Source organism: Salvelinus alpinus, unplaced genomic scaffold, assembly GCF_045679555.1.
Source record: "Salvelinus alpinus unplaced genomic scaffold, SLU_Salpinus.1 scaffold_40, whole genome shotgun sequence".
In the NCBI taxonomy this organism is placed as follows: Eukaryota; Metazoa; Chordata; class Actinopteri; order Salmoniformes; family Salmonidae; genus Salvelinus; species Salvelinus alpinus.
The window spans coordinates 3,167,793-3,186,401 of NW_027255981.1; the positions used below are offsets into that span (position 1 = coordinate 3,167,793).

At 41.1% G+C, this 18,609-nt stretch overlaps 1 protein-coding gene and 1 pseudogene across 4 annotated transcripts in view; both read left to right on the forward strand.

Moving 5' to 3' along the window:
- Positions 1 to 8,584, forward strand: part of LOC139567014 (zinc finger protein 180-like) — a 740,647-nt gene extending 732,063 nt beyond the window's left edge. Inside the window, exons 2-7 of one of the 4 annotated variants that reach the window (XR_011673199.1) lie at positions 1,888 to 2,077; positions 2,869 to 2,931; positions 3,731 to 5,655; positions 6,515 to 7,310; positions 7,425 to 7,494; positions 8,255 to 8,584. The gene's annotated coding sequence lies outside the window, so the exon portion shown is untranslated. Of the gene's footprint in view, positions 1 to 1,887; positions 5,656 to 6,514; positions 7,311 to 7,424; positions 7,495 to 8,254 lie in introns of all 4 variants that reach the window. The other 3 variants (XR_011673198.1, XR_011673200.1, XR_011673201.1) reach the window with 3 other exon arrangements.
- Positions 8,585 to 11,173: 2,589 nt separating this feature from the next.
- LOC139566994 (zinc finger protein 271-like) lies at positions 11,174 to 16,767 on the forward strand (annotated as a pseudogene).
- Positions 16,768 to 18,609: the final 1,842 nt, after the last annotated feature.

The window sequence follows — 18,609 nt, forward strand, 5'->3', positions numbered from 1 at the left end:
TCTTGCATGGAGCCCCAGACCGAGGGTGATTGACCGTCATCTTGAACTTGTTCCATTTTCTAATAATTGCGCCAACAGTTGTTGCCTTCTCACCAAGCTGCTTGCCTATTGTCCTGTAGCCCATCCCAGCCTGTTGCATGTCTACAATTTTATCCCTGATGTCCTTATACAGCTCTCTGGTCTTGGCCATTGTGGAGAGGTTGGAGTCTGTTTGATTGAGTGTGTGGACAGGTGTTTTTTATACAGGTAACGAGTTCAAACAGGTGCAGTTAATACAGGTAATGAGTGGAGAACAGGAGGGCTTCTTAAAGAAAAACTAACAGGTCTGTGAGAGCCGGAATTCTTACTGGTTGGTAGGTGATCAAATACTTATGTCATGCAATAAAATGCAAATTAATTACTTAAAAATCATACAATGTGATTTTCTGGATTTTTGTTTTAGATTCCGTCTCTCACAGTTGAAGTGTACCTATGATAAAAATTACAGACCTCTACATGCTTTGTAAGTAGGAAAACCTGCAAAATCGGCAGTGTATCAAATACTTGTTCTCCCCACTGTATATCTATAATTCCATGTGTATAACTTGTATTATCATCTACATTTATGATGAGTATTTCTGTTGAAACGATGTGGCTATGCAAAATCACTTGATGTTTTTGGAACTAGTGAATGTAACGCGCCAATGTAAACTCAGATTTTTTTATATAAATATGAACTTTATCAAACAAAACATGCATGTATTGTGTAACATGAAGTCCTATGAGTGTCATCTGATGAAGATCATCAAAGGTTAGTGATTCATTTTATCTCTATTTGTGCTATTTGTGGCTCCTCTCTTTGGCTGGAAAAATGGCTGAATTTTTCTTTGAGTTGGTGGTGACCTAACATAATCGTTTGTGGTGCTTTTGCTGAAAAGACTATTTGAAATCGGACACATTGGTGGGATTAACAACAAGATTACCTTTAAAATGGTATAAGACACATGTATGTTTGAGGAATTTTAATTATGAGATTTCTGTTGTTTGAATTTGGCGCCCTGCACTTTCACTGGCTGTTGTCATATCGATCCCGTTACCGGGATTGCAGCCATATGAAGTTTTAAGACACTGATGCCCTTTGCAACTACGTACCTATGTGAGAGTGGATTCTCGGCCCTCACTAGCATGAAACTAAATACAGGCACAGACTGTGTGTGGAAAATGATTTAAGACTGAGACTCTCCAATACAACCCAACATTGCAGAGTTATGTGCATCCTTTCAAGCACACCCTTCTCATTAACCTGTGGTGAGTTATTCACAATTTTCAATGAACAAAGAAGGTTTTATTTGTAAGATGGTTAAATAAAGAGCAAAATGATTGATTTATATTATTATTTGTGCCCTGGTCCTCTGTCAATTTCCACCAGCCGGGTTGTGACAAACTTATGTTTAATGAATGTATTGTATAGTGTGTGTGTGGCAGGCTAACAATAATGGCAAAAAACAACACTTGAGAGTGCGCTGACCCTGGTGCTAGAGGGGGTTTCCTCATTAGCATGGAGGAGTTTCTACAACCAAATTGCCCTCGTGCCACAATTTTAACAAACACAGAAAGGGGTCTATATTGGAGACCAAAAGTCATCTGGCACACTGCTTAGAGTTTCAACAACTTTAACTTATTTCTAGTCTACAATCATCCATGTTACTACTAATGTGAAAACAAGACAAAATATGATTATTGTTGCTCAATTGACTGTCTTAAGACAATTGTCAAATAATTCAACAGATGTCAATTGTTGTACAACTTCATGGGTACCCTCTGGGCATCACCTTTTACCTCAAATAAACAGTGGATTTCTGCTGTTGTGGGCCTTTAACCGTCTGTCTGACGTTGTCATTCACACAGGAGAGAGACCGGACTATTGTGGATCCTCTGGGGAGTCTCAACAACATCATGATGCTGACGAGGCAGAGAAGAGTCTCTCCACATCAGAACTCCTCAAGAAACACCAGCGGAAACCCACAGGGAAGAAATCTATCTGCTGCTCTGACTGCGGGAAACTTTGCAAATCTTCATCAAAACTTAAAATACACCAGCGAGTACACACAGGAGAGAAACCTTATAGTTGTGATCAGTGTGGCTAGAGTTTTACTAAGTCAAACAACCTGGTATCACACCAGAGAACACACACAGGAGAGCAGTCATATAGCTGTAAGCAATGTGGGAGGAGTTTTTCTCAGTCAAACAACCTGGATAGACACCAGAGAACACACACAGGAGAGAAGCCTTATAGCTGTAATCAGTGTGGGAAGAGTTTTACTCAGTCAAGCAACCTGGTATCACACCAGAGAACACACACAGGAGAGCAGTCATATAGCTGAGAGCAATGTGACAGGAGATACTCTCATTCAAGTGGTCTGATTAAACATCAGAAAATACATGCAGGAGATCCACAGAGTGTGGAATGATCTCCAACACCAGACCTATATACATCAAATCACATTTTATTTGTCACATACACTTGTTTAGCAGATGTTATTGTGGGTGTAGCAAAATGCTTGTGTTTCTAGCTCCAACAGTCCAGTAATATCTAACAATCACGCAATCTAAAGGAATGGAATTAAGAATATATAAATATTTGGATGAGTGATGTCAGAGCGGCATAGACTAAGATACAGTAGAATAGGATAGAATACAGTATATGCATATGAGATGAGTAATGCCAGATATGTAAACATTATTAAAGTGACTAGTGTTGCATTCCTTAAAGTGGCCAATGATTTCAAGTCTGTGTATGTAGGCAGCAAGCCTCTCTGTGTTAGTGATGGCTATTTAACAGTCTGATGGCCTTGAGATTGAAAAACAGATTCTGTCTCTTGGTCTCAGCTTTGATGCACCTGTCCTGACCTCGACTTCTGGATGATAGCGGGCTGAACAGGCAGTGGCCGGGTAATAACAAAGAACAAATGTGTGTGCCTGAGGGGAAATTAACTTTTATACAGCCAAAAGGGGTGAGAAATTACACCAATATCAGGGGACAATTTGCACTAATGTAAATTAACATAGATGATGGAACGTATTCCCTTTTGCTGACGTGATGAAACGCTAAGGGGACATAAATATTTACCATCTAAACCATGTGTGACCTCTCACCTCTCTGGCTGTAGAAGTGGTCTTCCTAACCAGTCCCTCAACAGCTCTCTGACTGAGCTCCACCCTCACTGGGTCTTCAGAGAAGAGGAAGGCTGAGGAGGGATGGAAGGATGAATGGATCAGTCAGTCAATAAAGTGTAGAGCTGCTGTCTATGCTGTCTGACAAAATCACTATTTAAGTAGTTCATTAAAGTAAATAAGGCTTTATGACTGCTGAATACCAACGATCAATCACTTAGATCATGTATTTTCAGGTAGAGATACATCCTTGGGACGTCCCTAGCCCATTGAAGTTGACATTTAAAATGGTTAAGGTAGGGGTTAGGGTTTAGAGTAGGGATGTCCCAAGGATCCCGGATAGCATTGACCATCGTGCATTCTTCTGTCTCTTACATAGCAGGTGTAAAATAAACAGACAAGACAAGTAGACACGCAGTGCATTATGGTCATTGTAGTTTAAAAATTGCATCTAATTATGCCAATCTGTATGTGGGGTTGTTAGAGAAGAACGTGATTGTCAGCCCTAACAATCCATTCTAGCACCTCATCAGGCTCTGAAAAAGGCTTCATTGATGACGTGTTCCTTCTATTCCAGGTCACAGCAGAGGAACTTCATCGATTCCACTCCTTCATCAGTACAAGCAGTGAACATCTGAAATTCACCCTCACCTTTGATGCACATGAAACAAGTTATCTGGACATTTTGATTTAGAGGGAGAAGAGTGGCTTTAGCACAGACCTATACAGGAAGCCGATGGACAGGAATTCCCTGTTACACGGAGACAGCTTACACCCCTAAAAAAGAGCCTCCCCATCAGCCAATAAAGTTGCATACACAGGATTTGTAGTACACAGAGTGACTATGACAAACAAGCCGACTGTCTGGATGAGAGTTTCAGACAGCGGGGTTACCCAGAGGAATGGCTGGATGAGCGTTTCAGACAGCGGGGTTACCCAGAGGAATGGCTGGATGAGAGTTTCAAACAGCGGGGTTACCCAGAGGAATGGCTGGATGAGAGTTTCAGACAGCAGGGTTACCCAGAGGAATGGCTGGATGAGTGTTTCAGACAGAGGGGTTACACAGAGGAATGGCTGGATAAGCGTTTCAGACAGCGGGGTTACCCAGAGGAATGGCTGGATGAGAGTTTCAGACAGCAGGGTTACCCAGAGGAATGGCTGGATGAGAGTTTCAGACAGCAGGGTTACCCAGAGGAATGGCTGGATGAGAGTTTCAGACAGCGGGGTTACCCAGAGGAATGGCTGGATGAGTGTTTCAGACAGCGGGGTTACCCAGAGGAACGGCTGGATGAGTGTTTCAGACAGCGGGGTTACCCAGAGGAATGGCTGGATGAGAGTTTCAGACAGCGGGGTTACCCAGAGGAATGGCTGGATGAGAGTTTCAGACAGCAGGGTTACCCAGAGGAATGGCTGCTTGACGCAAGGAATCGTTATATAAATACAGTGATGGGAAAAGTACCCAATTGTCATACTTGAGTAAAGAAAACATTTAAAATTTAAATTTATAAAATTTAATTTACAACAGAAACAGAAATGTTTGTACTTATAGGTAACCAAATCGTGGCTACAACTAAGTTACTAAGTCTTTAACCACACTGTGTTGTTACACTGGTGAGTAAAAACTCATGCTTCCAACACTTTAACTTGTTGTCTGAAAATAAAATATACATTTTACTCAACTGCGTCCAGTCAGCAGATGGACTAGATGCCGCTTAGGCCGCCCATTGTGACTCAGTCAAGAATTCAGCAGAGCAAGTTTGTATGAAGGTCTGGTTATTTAATGGGTACATAGTTCAATAGTAATATCCTCTAAAACGCTCTGGTGACAAACTTTTGCTGCCCTGTTTCCAATTGTCCACATGGCTGGGAGAACCTATTCAAGTAAGTAAGTAAATAGACTTTGAAAATGAAAAAAATGTTTTAAAAAAACAATGTATTATTAGCTAACTAGCTACAGTGCAGGCTAACTCAAATGAGCTGCTAAATGAGCTAGCTAGTTGGCTAGCTAGCTATGTAGCCAACTTCACATTCTGTATAGATAGCTAGCTAAGTGAATTAAATATCATCACCTACCTAACTTCATATTAGCTAGCTATCTTGATGTATTTATCACTGTAAAAAACAAACTCCAAATGAATTTGTAGGTAGCTAGCTAACAGCCATGGAGGAGGGTGAAAGGATAGCAGCCCCAACTGTCAGTGAGAGAGGAGGCTATTCTGGATATGGCAGGTACTTTTGTGTAGTTCCAGTCCCTAGAAGTGAGGACGGACAGAATAGTAACATAATATTCAGTGTGGTGTAATTTGACTGTAATGAAGTCTGTTTCTTATGAGGTTTTCTGTCCTCAGATAAAGAGCGCTTTGAAAGCCAGTCTACATATGAAGAGGTCCCAATGAAGAGCAGTGGTTCTCAGTCCTGGGGACTCAAAGAGGCACATTGTTGTTTTTGCCTCAGCACTGAACAGCTGATTCAAATGATCAACTCATCATCAAGCTTGAAGTGGTATTTATGTATTCATTTGTGATGCTATCCTTGATATGATCCTGGTATTGTCACATGCTACACATGTACATATGTGTGCCCATGTGTAGCAGTGTGATGTTGTTCCCCTAGATTACGCACCAAATTGCACACAAGGACCAATTCAAATAGGCCAGGTCAAGAGGGGATGTTAATAATTTGATAATAATAATAATAATTCAGTGTATTTTTTTATTTAATTACAGCTGCATAGCTAATGTTTTTATTTGGTGTACAAACACTTTTTCATACCAATATTGTACATACATGTGATTGTAAAAGTTTTGTATATTTTGGTTTGGCCCATCGCGGGTTATCTGTATTCCCATACCCCTTTATCGTTCTCTTTTGCCTGACCCTCGGCTAGCAAGGTATGTTGTCCTTGGCTCCGAAACTGTTTAATATACAACCGTCATAAGGTTATACAATGTACTGTTTTGCAACCATAAGTTTGTTATAGTGTGGACAGTGTAGGAATTTATGTTAACAACTTTCACAGAGCTCACTGACTGGGGTATCTGTTGTAACTTGTGAGTACTTGTGACAGTGGTTGAGTGAGTGTCCATGTGCTCGCGCAGGTGCCCGAGAGCTGTGACTGCGCCAAGGGTAACGTGTGTTGTCTCTTCGTGTGCAGGGCAAATAAAAAGATTTCAACGAGCAGACCATCAGTTGTGGCAGCGTCCTAATTAAAAATACACAACGCAGAATGAACCACGCTACACATGCATCTATCAATCCAATGTTATCATGATTTGTTATCAGGGATATTATACTTTAGTAATCTACAATGACCTGGTGATGTAAAAGTCTAATAATTACATTGTCTTCCATATTCCTACAGATACCTTGTAACTGGAGATTCCTTCAAAACGATTGCCTACAGTTACCGTGTAGGGCACTGCAAGGTTGGGTGACCAGGGTCATCTGGGACTGCCTCCTGGAGGAATTCAGGTGTGTGAAGGCTACCTGTGTCCTGCGTAACTTCATGAGGATGGACTCGAGGACCAGGAGGGGATCTACAGCTCGCCGTCATGTGCCAGAGGAGGAGCCTGCTGCTCTGCAGGATGTTTCAAGGATGGGGTCCAACAACGCAGCAAGAGAGGCAATCCGTGTGCAGGAGATCTTCACCTCCTACTTCTTCAAAGAGGGTGCTGTTCCCTGGCAACACCATAGACTACACTATGCACAACCAAAGGCTCTTTTAATAAGAGCCCATTCACATTGCAATAAGAGTATTCTTCCATTTACTTAGCTATGTCAACTGTAGTTATTCAATTCAGTTTCTCTCCCTTTGATTTCTACTTCTCATGTGAGGGTGCTGTTTAGGTAAGGGTGTGATGTCTGTACAAAAACAAAACAGGCTGTTTTAAATCACCCATATTGAAAAAATGTGGAACAATTAGACACCCTATAACCCACATACTCATGTATCAATCTGATTGATGGATTGTGTTGTGCAGTAAACAGGCTCAGGTGTATAACTGTGGCTCCTTCCACCTTCAAAGAATAGGCAAGAAGACCAACCATTGAGAATAGTAAGACACTTATTTATTTCTGTAACTACGCTATATTGTTTGTCCTTTCATGTTTTTCAGCATAAAGTACTCTGCAGCCACTTAGTGTGGAGTGGACACCAGGTGAGGCCACACACACAGATTCCTGTTGAACACTGTCACTTTAACTACCTTATTTTCTCAATAACATTCTCTCCTTCACTTCATCCCTCTCTCCTCTTTCCCTAAATCCTTTAGGTTACATCAGCTGTGTCTGAACCCCTCCTGCATCTGAACTGGCTACATAGAGGGCACAGCATGATCAGAGGTGAGGGGTCACTTGGTCAGGTGAAATGGGAGTATTATTAAAGAGATGCTTTACATTGAAATACAGATAGATGCAGTAGTCCCAGAGTTAATGATCCCAGGTCAGTTTATATTATACAGGAAGTATTATTAAAGAGATGCTTTACATTGAAATACAGATAGAGATGCAGTAGTCCCAGAGTTAATGATCCAAGATCAGTTTATATTATACAGGAAGTATTATTAAAGAGAAGCTTTACATTGAAATACAGATAGAGATGCAGTAGTCCCCGAGTTAATGATCCAAGATCAGTTTATATTATACAGGAAGTATTATTAAAGAGAAGCTTTACATTGAAATACAGATAGAGATGCAGTAGTCCCAGAGTTAATGATCCCAGGTCAGTTTATATTATACAGGAAGTATTATTAAAGAGATGCTTTACATTGAAATACAGATAGATGCAGTAGTGCCAGAGTTAATGATCCAAGGTCAGTTTATATTATACAGGAAGTATTAATAAAGAGATGCTTTACATTGAAATACAGATAGATGCAGTAGTGCCAGAGTTAATGATCCAAGGTCAGTTTATATTATACAGGAAGTATTAAGAAAGAGATGCTTTACATTGAAATACAGATAGATGCAGTAGTCCCAGAGTTAATGATCCAAGGTCAGTTTTGCATTTCACCTCCTGATTGATGACTAACAATGTTAGAATAAAAACTAAAACCACAAGGCTTAAACATGCTCTCTCTCTCCATCTGTCTCTCGTCTGCAGATATGTTTTGATGTGAGAGGATGCCAACCCCCAGTCCCATCATCGCCACCTCACCTGCTTTTAAGATGACCTTTGGGCCGGCGTGAGACACTATTATGTAATTGTGATAAACTGAGAGAATATTTAGGTAGCACTGTAATTCATTAATCATGTGCTGCCTTCCCTGCTCCTATGTGCTTACCTCTTTCCCTTTCTGTCTTTTACACCTCTCCCACCACCTCTTTCTTCCTCTGTTTTTATAATGCACAACAGATATGCATTGAAGTACAGATTGAAACTTGTATTTATCACACTTGGATAATGAGCTTTTCAATAAAGCATTTCACATTCTCTACTTGTTGAAATGAAGTGTAATTTGATTAAATACTCCACCTATCCTGTGTTTATCAGATCAATGCAGATGAAGGGCATTAGATGTTGAAATGAACCAGTGTTAGAGTATTTACATGATGCATAGGAAGTGTAATGTTCTGTTTTTTAACATTATATTTCTGTATATATGAATTAACTAGTTAAATCCTGTTTCTAGTCTATTAGTTACAATGTGTAACCATTGATGTCTCAGGACCAAGATTGGTAAACACTGTTGAAGTGTATAATTCTAATACATACATGCAGAAACAGTCATTCAAAGACTGGAATTTGATACTCCTGGTATTGGATATGACTGAAAAATAATCTCAAAGACATTCATACCTAAACTGCACCTTTTATTTGCCAAGGTAGAGTACATGATCAGTGAATATATTAAATGTACAGGCTACAATGTGGGGGATCTCATGCATGGTAATAAATACATGTATATACGACTTGCATCCTTGGCACAACATGATAATATATTCTACTCAATCCATAGGCTTCATTAACTTCTCTGGGATATGTGGGACGCTAAAAATGCAGAGAGCCAAATTCAAATAAATTACTATAAAAATCAAACTTTCATGAAATCACACATGCAATACACCAAATTATCACTACACTTGTTGTGAATCCAGCCAACATGTCAGATTTCAAATGGGCTTTTCGGGCAAAAGCAAACGATGCTATTATCTGAGGATAGCACCATAGTAAACAAAGAGAGAGAAGCATATTTCAACCCTGCAGGCGCGACACAAAACGCAGAAATAAAAATATAATTCATGCCTTACCTTTGACGAGCTTCTGTTGTTGGCACTCCCAATATGTCCTATAAACATCACAAATGGTCCTTTTGTTCGATGAATTCCGTCGATATATATCCAAAATGTCAATTTATTTGGCGCGTTTGATCCAGAAAAACACTGGTTCCAACTTGTGCAACGTGACTACAAAATATCTCAAAAGTTACCTGTAAACTTTGCCAAAACATTTCAAACTACTTTTGTAATACAACTTTAGGTATTTTTTAACGTAAATAATCGATAAAATTGAAGACGGGATGATTTGTGTTCAATACAGGATTAAAACAAACTGTAGCTAGCTTTCTGGTCACGTGCCTCTATCTAACAGTACACTTCAAGTTACCCTCGTTCTGGATGGCCGTACTTCTTCATTACACAAAGGAAAAAACCTCAACCAATTTCTAAAGACTGTTGACATCCAGTGGAAGCGGTAGGAACTGCAAGAAGGTCAATTAGAAATCTGGATTCCCAATGAAAACCCATTGAAAAGAGAGTGACCTCAAAAAAATAAATTCTGAATGGTTTGTCCTCGGGGTTTCGCCTGCTAAATAAGTTATGTTATACTCACAGACATGATTCAAACAGTTTTAGAAACTTCCGAGTGTTTTCTATCCAAATCTACTAATAATATGCATATCTTATCTTCTGGGGATGAGTAGCTGGCAGTTGAATTTGGGTATGCTTTTCATCCAAACGTGAAAATGCTGCCCCCTATCCTAGAGATGTTTTAATTTCATTCAGGCTGTTTTGAAGTTGATACAACTGGCTATGATAGCTGAGGTTCATAGCTAGGTTCTGAACTAATATGTATACCAAACGTTTGGGTCCATACACAGATCGGCTAGATAGCTAGCTACACATCCATAGGCATACAGGTATTTTAATCATCCACTGCACAATAAGCAAGAACATTCTTGCTAGTTAGATTCTATACATCCACTGTTTCACAAAACGACCGCCTGGTTTTCTGGTTGTTTCAGGAGTCCCTAAAAACAACCAGAAGTACAATTTTATACTCATGTCACAACAGACATAAAGCTAGCCAGCTAGCTGATGTTAGCTAGTCAGCTAGCTGGCTAAATCACGATTTTCGTAAATTAACTTTATGATCAAAATCGTTTGTTTCTACATTAACTAACATTCCTGTCAACTGTACATGTTTTTGCATGATTCGTTATGACGTTATAATCCCTTACATTTGCTTCCATCCTAGTATTTCTGTCCGCCATCTTTGATCCAGTTCAGTTCTGTGTAGGTGTACCACTCCAAGTATTTCTGTCCGCCATCTTTGATCCAGTTCAGTTCTGTATAGATGTACCACTCTCTCCTGGTATTTCTGTCCGCCATCTTTGATCCAGTTCAGTTCTGTGTAGGTGTACCCCTCTCCTAGTATTTCTGTCCGCCATCTTTGCTGAAGAAAGTCTAACAGTCACTAGCGCAGCAGCAGCCTCCCCCGGCCCTAGTGCCTGCATTTTAGGGAGTTTAAGATGTGATGGAACGGTTGACGAAAATAAGAAATCACAGAAAAAATATGTTGACTGACAATGATTTATTTAGGGGGGGATAATTAATATTTTAGGACTAGCTACGTCCCTGATTCCTACCCTTTAACTTTTTGTCTGAAAATTAAATTTAAATTTAACTCAACTGCGTTGCCCACTCCAGTCAGCAAATGGCGGTCTGCGACTTTAAGGCAATGCTGCTAGTGTGACGTATAATCTAGTGGACGGGTCGCTTCTTTCAACAGCAGCAACAGTTATTCAGCCACCTCGGTAGCTTGCTAGACAAAATAGACGAACCAATAAAGCTTTTTAGACGCTTAAGTGTATATTAGCCACTGTATTTTAAACCCACTTCTGTCGTCTAGTTAGTTATCCCTTTTAATTTCATATTTATGGTATTGTTTTTATTATTCATCTAGCGGGCTGGTTAAGTTAGCATTAGCCTAGCTAGCTAACATCTCCAACCATGAGGTCACTAAGCTACTCTCTTGTTAATGAAGAGGAGGTCTGCTGGACGGAGAAAGAAGCTCTCGTCAAAGAGGAGAAGGAAGAGGAGGGTATCACAGTAAAACAAGAAGTAGAGGGTGAGGCTGTTACAGTGAAAAAAGAAGAGAAAAACGTTACAGTGAAAGAAGAAGACGCGTTCAGATTGAAAGAGGAAGAGGATGGGGAGATGACTGTCACATCGAAAAAGGAGGAGGCAGAAGAGGAGGAAACTGGATTTCTGGGCTCGGTTTCCCAAACGCATCTTAAGGCATCCAATGGTTCTAACGATGAACGGGCCCTGGTTAACACAAGTAAGTACTGCCTTAAAAACAGAGGCACAAACTCTGCAGTTGTTGAACTGATGTTTTATTTTTTTTATGTCACCTTTATTTAACCAGGTAGGCTAGTTGAGAACAAGATCTCATTTACAACTGCGACCTGGCCAAGATAAAGCAAAGCAGTGTGACACAGACAACAACACAGAGTTACACATGGAATAAACAATAAAAAAGCCAATAACACAATAAACAAGTCAATGACACAGTAGAAAAAAAGAAAGTGTATATATATAGTGTGTGCAAAAGGCATGAGGAGGTAGGCAATAAATAGGCCATAGTAGCGAAGAATTACAATTTAGCAGATTAACACTGGAGTGATAAATGAGCAGATGATGATGTGCAAGTAGAGATACTGTTGTCAAAAGAGCAGAAAAGTAAATAAAAACTGTTTTGGGATGAGGTAGGTAGCGTGGGTGGGCTATTTACAGATGGACTATGTACAGCAGCAGCGATCGGTTAGCTGCTCAGATAGCTGATGTTTAGAGTTGGTGAGGGAAATAAGTCTCCAGCTTCAGCGATTTTTGAAATTTGTTCCAGTCACTGGCAGCAGAGAACTGGAATGATGTGTGGTGTTAAAGGGGAAATCTGCAATTACTACATCCATATTTTGATTTTTAAATGATTTATTTATAGCCATTGATTCTTGAAGAACATAACACATGCCTCATGAGCTTAGTTCAACTGTTGTACCCCATCAGAACCCCAAATAAGCTTTTTTACTCCAATGTTTAGAAACAATGTAAATCAACACTGTATAGCCTCAAAACATAGTTACAACTATAATGTTGATATCATGGATGGTCAGTCCTTGCATCCATAGGTCTGTCTATGAATTTGAAAGTAGTTACATTTCTCCAGCCCCATCCATCATCTTATTAGCAAAACAGTGGTGGAATTACAGCTTTGTTATTGGTTGATTGATTGTTGTGTGGCTTTTTTAAAGGGGCCACCTAGTATTTAAACAGCAACAAAATGGCTGCCCAGAGACTTGGTTTGGTAAACAGCTGAGGGATGGGGGCTGGAGAAATGTAACCACTCCCAAATTCATAGAGAAAGCTATTGTATCAACCGTAATCCAACACCTAGCGACCTCGTCAAGAAGTTCAGACATCTTGGCGTAACAGTTATAAGGTGTTGGCTTGACAGTCGCTGGACCCAGGTTTGAGTTCAGCTCAGGGTAACCCCCTGAATTCACTACACTATGAATACAAGGAGTGGCCATCCATGAGGTCAAAATTATAGTTTAACCAGATTTCGAGGCTATATAGTATATTCTAGAATTCATCCATGATGTCATAATGATAGTTTAACCAGGTTTCTAGGCTATATAGTATATTCTAGAATTCATCCATGATGTCATAATGATAGTATAACCAGGTTTCTAGGATATATAGTATATTCTAGAATTCATCCACGATGTCATAATGATAGTTTAACCAGGTTTCTAGGCTATATAGTATTTTCTAGAATTCATCCATGATTTCATAATGATAGTATAGCCAGGTTTCTAGGATATATAGTATATTCTAGAATTCATCCATGATGTCATAATTGTAGTTCAACCAGGTTTCTAGGCTATATAGTATATTCTAGAATTCATCCATGACGTCATAATGATAGTTTAACCAGATTTTAGGCTATATAGTATATTCTAGAATTGCCAATGTAGATTTCCTGTGGGGTTCAAATTGTTAGAGCTGTTGATAATTCATTGTATAATATTCAGCCAATTTATTTTCATGCCATTACATCAATATAGCCTAACCAGTTGAGAAGAAACTCTTCCCAAACCACCTCCTTCTGCTGGCCTTCGTAAATTCTGACGTTGCTGGTAATAGGCAACCTACATTTGGAGTGCCAAGTTATCTTACCATTTCTACTGATCTGGTGCCAGTTATGATTCTCATATTCACATTTTACTGGAGCAGTTTAATTTCATTGATAATAGTATTCCAAAATCATTGTCTGTGATTAATCTACATTCTATCTAAATCTAAATGAAAATTATACAAATCTAAAAGTAACTTTTATTGCCATTGCCAACTATGTAAAAAATTGCCTACATAAAGCCAACAAATAAAAACATTGAAAATAAATATCCTGTAAATCACATGGCCTGTCTACAACGAACTTGAAACATTGTTTAAAATAATTCTGGGCTCTCGGTTTCTCGCGCCAGTGAGTTCGAGACAGACACAGTTGTCGGCTATTTGTGAAAGGGATAAGAAGTAATCAGGTATTTTATGACATTTCCACTGGATCAGCGCATTACGTTTTTCCCTTTTGTGCCGGGTGGTTATCGAAAGGGCGAGAGCTGGAAATGTCTTTCAAATACTTTGAGGAACTATTCTCATTTGCAATTGATTTTGATTAGACTTTGTTTACTTGCTGTTTGAGGTGAAGAGAAATTTGCTTTGAGAAGCTCCTCAGCTCATTGGTGGTGGTGGTGCGTTAAGACAATCAGAAATACTATCAGACATCCCCAAATTGGCACATTTATAGGCCTACATTTGGGCTCAGGCCAGGTAGACTAGTCCTACTTCTATATGCGTAGTAGGTCTATGTTGTTAAGTTAAGTTAGGGGTCCTACAGTAGGTCTAATTTGTTGTTGTTATGGGTCCTACAGTAGGTCTATGTTGTTGTTAGGTGAAGTTAGGGGTCCTACAGTAGATCTATGTTGTTGTTGGGTGAAGTTATGGGTCCTATAGTAGGTCTATGTTAGATGAAGTTAGGGGTCCTACAGTAGGTCTATGTTATTGTTATGGGTTCTACAGTAGGTCTATGTTGTTGTTAGGTGAAGTTATGGGTCCTACAGTAGGTCTATGTTGTTGTTAGGTGAAGTTATGGGTCCTACAGTAGGTCTATGTTGTTGTTAGGTGAGGTTTTGTGCCAATTTGGCAAACACTTAGTGTACAAACCCTCATTAATATTTAACCTGAATTAATAATTAACCTTAATAACTTGAATAACTCAATCATCGATGTTACTACTAATGTGAAAACAAGACAAAATATGACTATTCTTGCTCATTTTGTGGGCCTTTAACCATCTGTCTGACTTTGTTGTTCACGCAGGAGAGAGACGTGACTATCGTGGATCCTCTGGGGAGCCTCAACAACCTCATGATGCTGACAAGGCAGAGAAGAGTCTCTCCACATTAGAACACCTCAAGAAATACCAGCAGAGACCCACAGGGAAGAGAACTCACTGCTGCTCTGACTGTGGGAAGAGATTCACCTCATCAACCGGCATTAAAATTCATCAGAGAATCCACACAGGAGAGAAACCTTTTAGCTGTACTCAATGTGGGAAGAGTTTTACTCAATCAGCCAGCCTGATATCACACCAGAGAACACACACAGGAGAGAAACCTTATAACTGTGATGAATGTGGGAAGAGTTATGTTACATCTAGCAGTCTGACTAAACACCGGAGAACACACACAGGAGATAAACCTTATAACTGTGATGAATGTGGGAAGAGATTTGTTACATCTATTACATCTAACAGTCTGACTAAACACAGGAGAACACACACAGGAGATAAATCTTATAGCTGTGCTCAATGTGGGAAGAGCTTTACTGAGTCTAGCTGTCTGACTAAACACCAGAGAACACACACAGGAGAGAAGCCTTTTAGCTGTAATCAATGTGGGAAGAGGTTTACTCAGTCAACCAGCCTGAAATCACACCGTAGAACACACACAGGAGAGAAATCTTATAGCTGTGCTCAATGTGGGAAGAGTTTTACACGTTCAACCAGCCTGAAATCACACCGTAGAACACACACAGGAGAGAAATCTTATAGCTGTGCTCAATGTGGGAAGAGCTTTACTGAGTTTGGCTGTCTGACTAAACACCGGAGAACACACACAGGAGATAAACCTTATAACTGTGCTCAATGTGGGAAGAGCTTTACTGAGTCTAGCTGTCTGACTAAACACCAGAGAACACACACAGGAGAGAAGCCTTTTAGCTGTAATCAATGTGGGAAGAGGTTTACTCAGTCAACCAGCCTGAAATCACACCGTAGAACACACACAGGAGAGAAATCTTATAGCTGTGCTCAATGTGGGAAGAGTTTTACACGATCAACTGGCCTGATATCACACCAGAGAACACACACAGGAGAGAAACCTTATAGCTGTGATGAATGTGGGAAGAGTTATGTTACATCTAGCAGTCTGACTAAACACCGGAGAACACACACAGGAGAGAAATCTTATAGCTGTGCTCAATGTGGGAAGAGCTTTACTGAGTCTAGCTGTCTGACTAAACACCAGAGAACACACACAGGAGAGAAGCCTTTTAGCTGTAATCAATGTGGGAAGAGGTTTACTCAGTCAACCAGCCTGACATCACACCGTAGAACACACACAGGAGAGAAATCTTATAGCTGTGCTCAATGTGGGAAGAGCTTTACTGAGTCTAGCTGTCTGACTAAACACCAGAGAACACACACAGGAGAGAAGCCTTTTAGCTGTAATCAATGTGGGAAGAGTTTTACTCAGTCAACCAGCCTGATATCACACCAGAGAAAACACACACAGGAGAGAAATCTTATAGCTGTGCTCAATGTGGGAAGAGTTTTACTAAGTCTAGCAAGCGGACTACAAACCATATAACACATACAGGAGAGAAATCTCAGCTGTGATCAGTGTGACCAGAGATAATCTGATAAAATACCTCTGATCAAACATCAGAAAATACATACATGAAGGACAGAAAACTTATAGCTGTGATCAATGTGGGAAGAGTTTTGTTCGATCTGGCCATTTGACATTGCACCAGAGAACACACACAGGAGAGAAATCTTATAGCTGTGACCAGAGATAATCTGATAAAAGATCTCTGATCAAATATCAGAAAATACATACATGAAGGAGTTGTTTCATGATATCAGTGAATTAATGTCACAATGTAGAATGTTTTAACATTGTAGGAAGAGTATTTTAATGATGTCAAAATGTAGAATGTTTTAACATTGTAGTAGGAGTATTTTAATAATGTCACAATGTAGAACTCTAAACGTTTACATTTACATTTACATTTAAGTCATTTAGCAGACGCTCTTATCCAGAGCGACTTACAAATTGGTGCATTCACCTTATGATATCCAGTGGAACAACCACTTTACAATAGTGCATCTAACTCTTTTAAGGGGGGGGGGGTTAGAAGGATTACTTTATCCTATCCTAGGTATTCCTTAAAGAGGTGGGGTTTCAGGTGTCTCCGGAAGGTGGTGATTGACTCCGCTGACCTGGCGTCGTGAGGGAGTTTGTTCCACCATTGGGGTGCCAGAGCAGCGAACAGTTTTGACTGGGCTGAGCGGGAACTGTACTTCCTCAGAGGTAGGGAGGCGAGCAGGCCAGAGGTGGATGAACGCAGTGCCCTTGTTTGGGTGTAGGGCCTGATCAGAGCCTGAAGGTACGGGGGTGCCGTTCCCCTCACAGCTCCGTAGGCAAGCACCATGGTCTTGTAGCGGATGCGAGCTTCAACTGGAAGCCAGTGGAGAGAGCGGAGGAGCGGGGTGACGTGAGAGAACTTGGGAAAGTTGAACACCAGACGGGCTGCGGCGTTCTGGATGAGTTGTAGGGGTTTAATGGCACAGGCAGGGAGCCCAGCCAACAGCGAGTTGCAGTAATCCAGACGGGAGATGACAAGTGCCTGGATTAGGACCTGCGCCGCTTCCTGCGTGAGGCAGGGTCGTACTCTGCGAATGTTGTAGAGCATGAACCTACAGGAACGGGTCACCGCCTTGATGTTAGTTGAGAACGACAGGGTGTTGTCCAGGATCACGCCAAGGTTCTTAGCACTCTGGGAGGAGGACACAATGGAGTTGTCAACCGTGATGGCGAGATCATGGAACGGGCAGTCCTTCCCCGGGAGGAAGAGCAGCTCCGTCTTGCCGAGGTTCAGCTTGAGGTGGTGATCCGTCATCCACACTGATATGTCTGCCAGACATGCAGAGATGCGATTCACCACCTGGTTATCAGAGGGGGGAAAGGAGAAGATTAATTGTGTGTCGTCTGCATAGCAATGATAGGAGAGACCATGCGAGGATATGACAGAGCCAAGTGACTTGGTGTATAGCGAGAATAGGAGAGGGCCTAGAACAGAGCCCTGGGGGACACCAGTGGTGAGAGCACGTGGTGCGGAGACAGATTCTCGCCACGCCACCTGGTAGGAGCGACCTGTCAGGTAGGACGCAATCCAAGCGTGGGCCGCGCCGGAGATGCCCAGCTCGGAGAGGGTGGAGAGGAGGATCTGATGGTTCACAGTATCAAAGGCAGCCGATAGGTCTAGAAGGATGAGCGCAGAGGAGAGAGAGTTAGCTTTAGCAGTGCGGAGCGCCTCCGTGACACAGAGAAGAGCAGTCTCAGTTGAATGACTAGTCTTGAAACCTGACTGATTTGGATCAAGAAGGTCATTCTGAGAGAGATAGCAGGAGAGCTGGCCAAGGACGGCACGTTCAAGAGTTTTGGAGAGAAAAGAAAGAAGGGATACTGGTCTGTAGTTGTTGACATCGGAGGGATCGAGTGTAGGTTTTTTCAGAAGGGGTGCAACTCTCGCTCTCTTGAAGACGGAAGGGACGTAGCCAGCGGTCAAGGATGAGTTGATGAGCGAGGTGAGGTAAGGGAGAAGGTCTCCGGAAATGGTCTGGAGAAGAGAGGAGGGGATAGGGTCAAGCGGGCAGGTTGTTGGGCGGCCGGCCGTCACAAGACGCGAGATTTCATCTGGAGAGAGAGGGGAGAAAGAGGTCAAAGCACAGGGTAGGGCAGTGTGAGCAGAACCAGCGGTGTCGTTTGACTTAGCAAACGAGGATCGGATGTCGTCGACCTTCTTTTCAAAATGGTTGACAAAGTCATC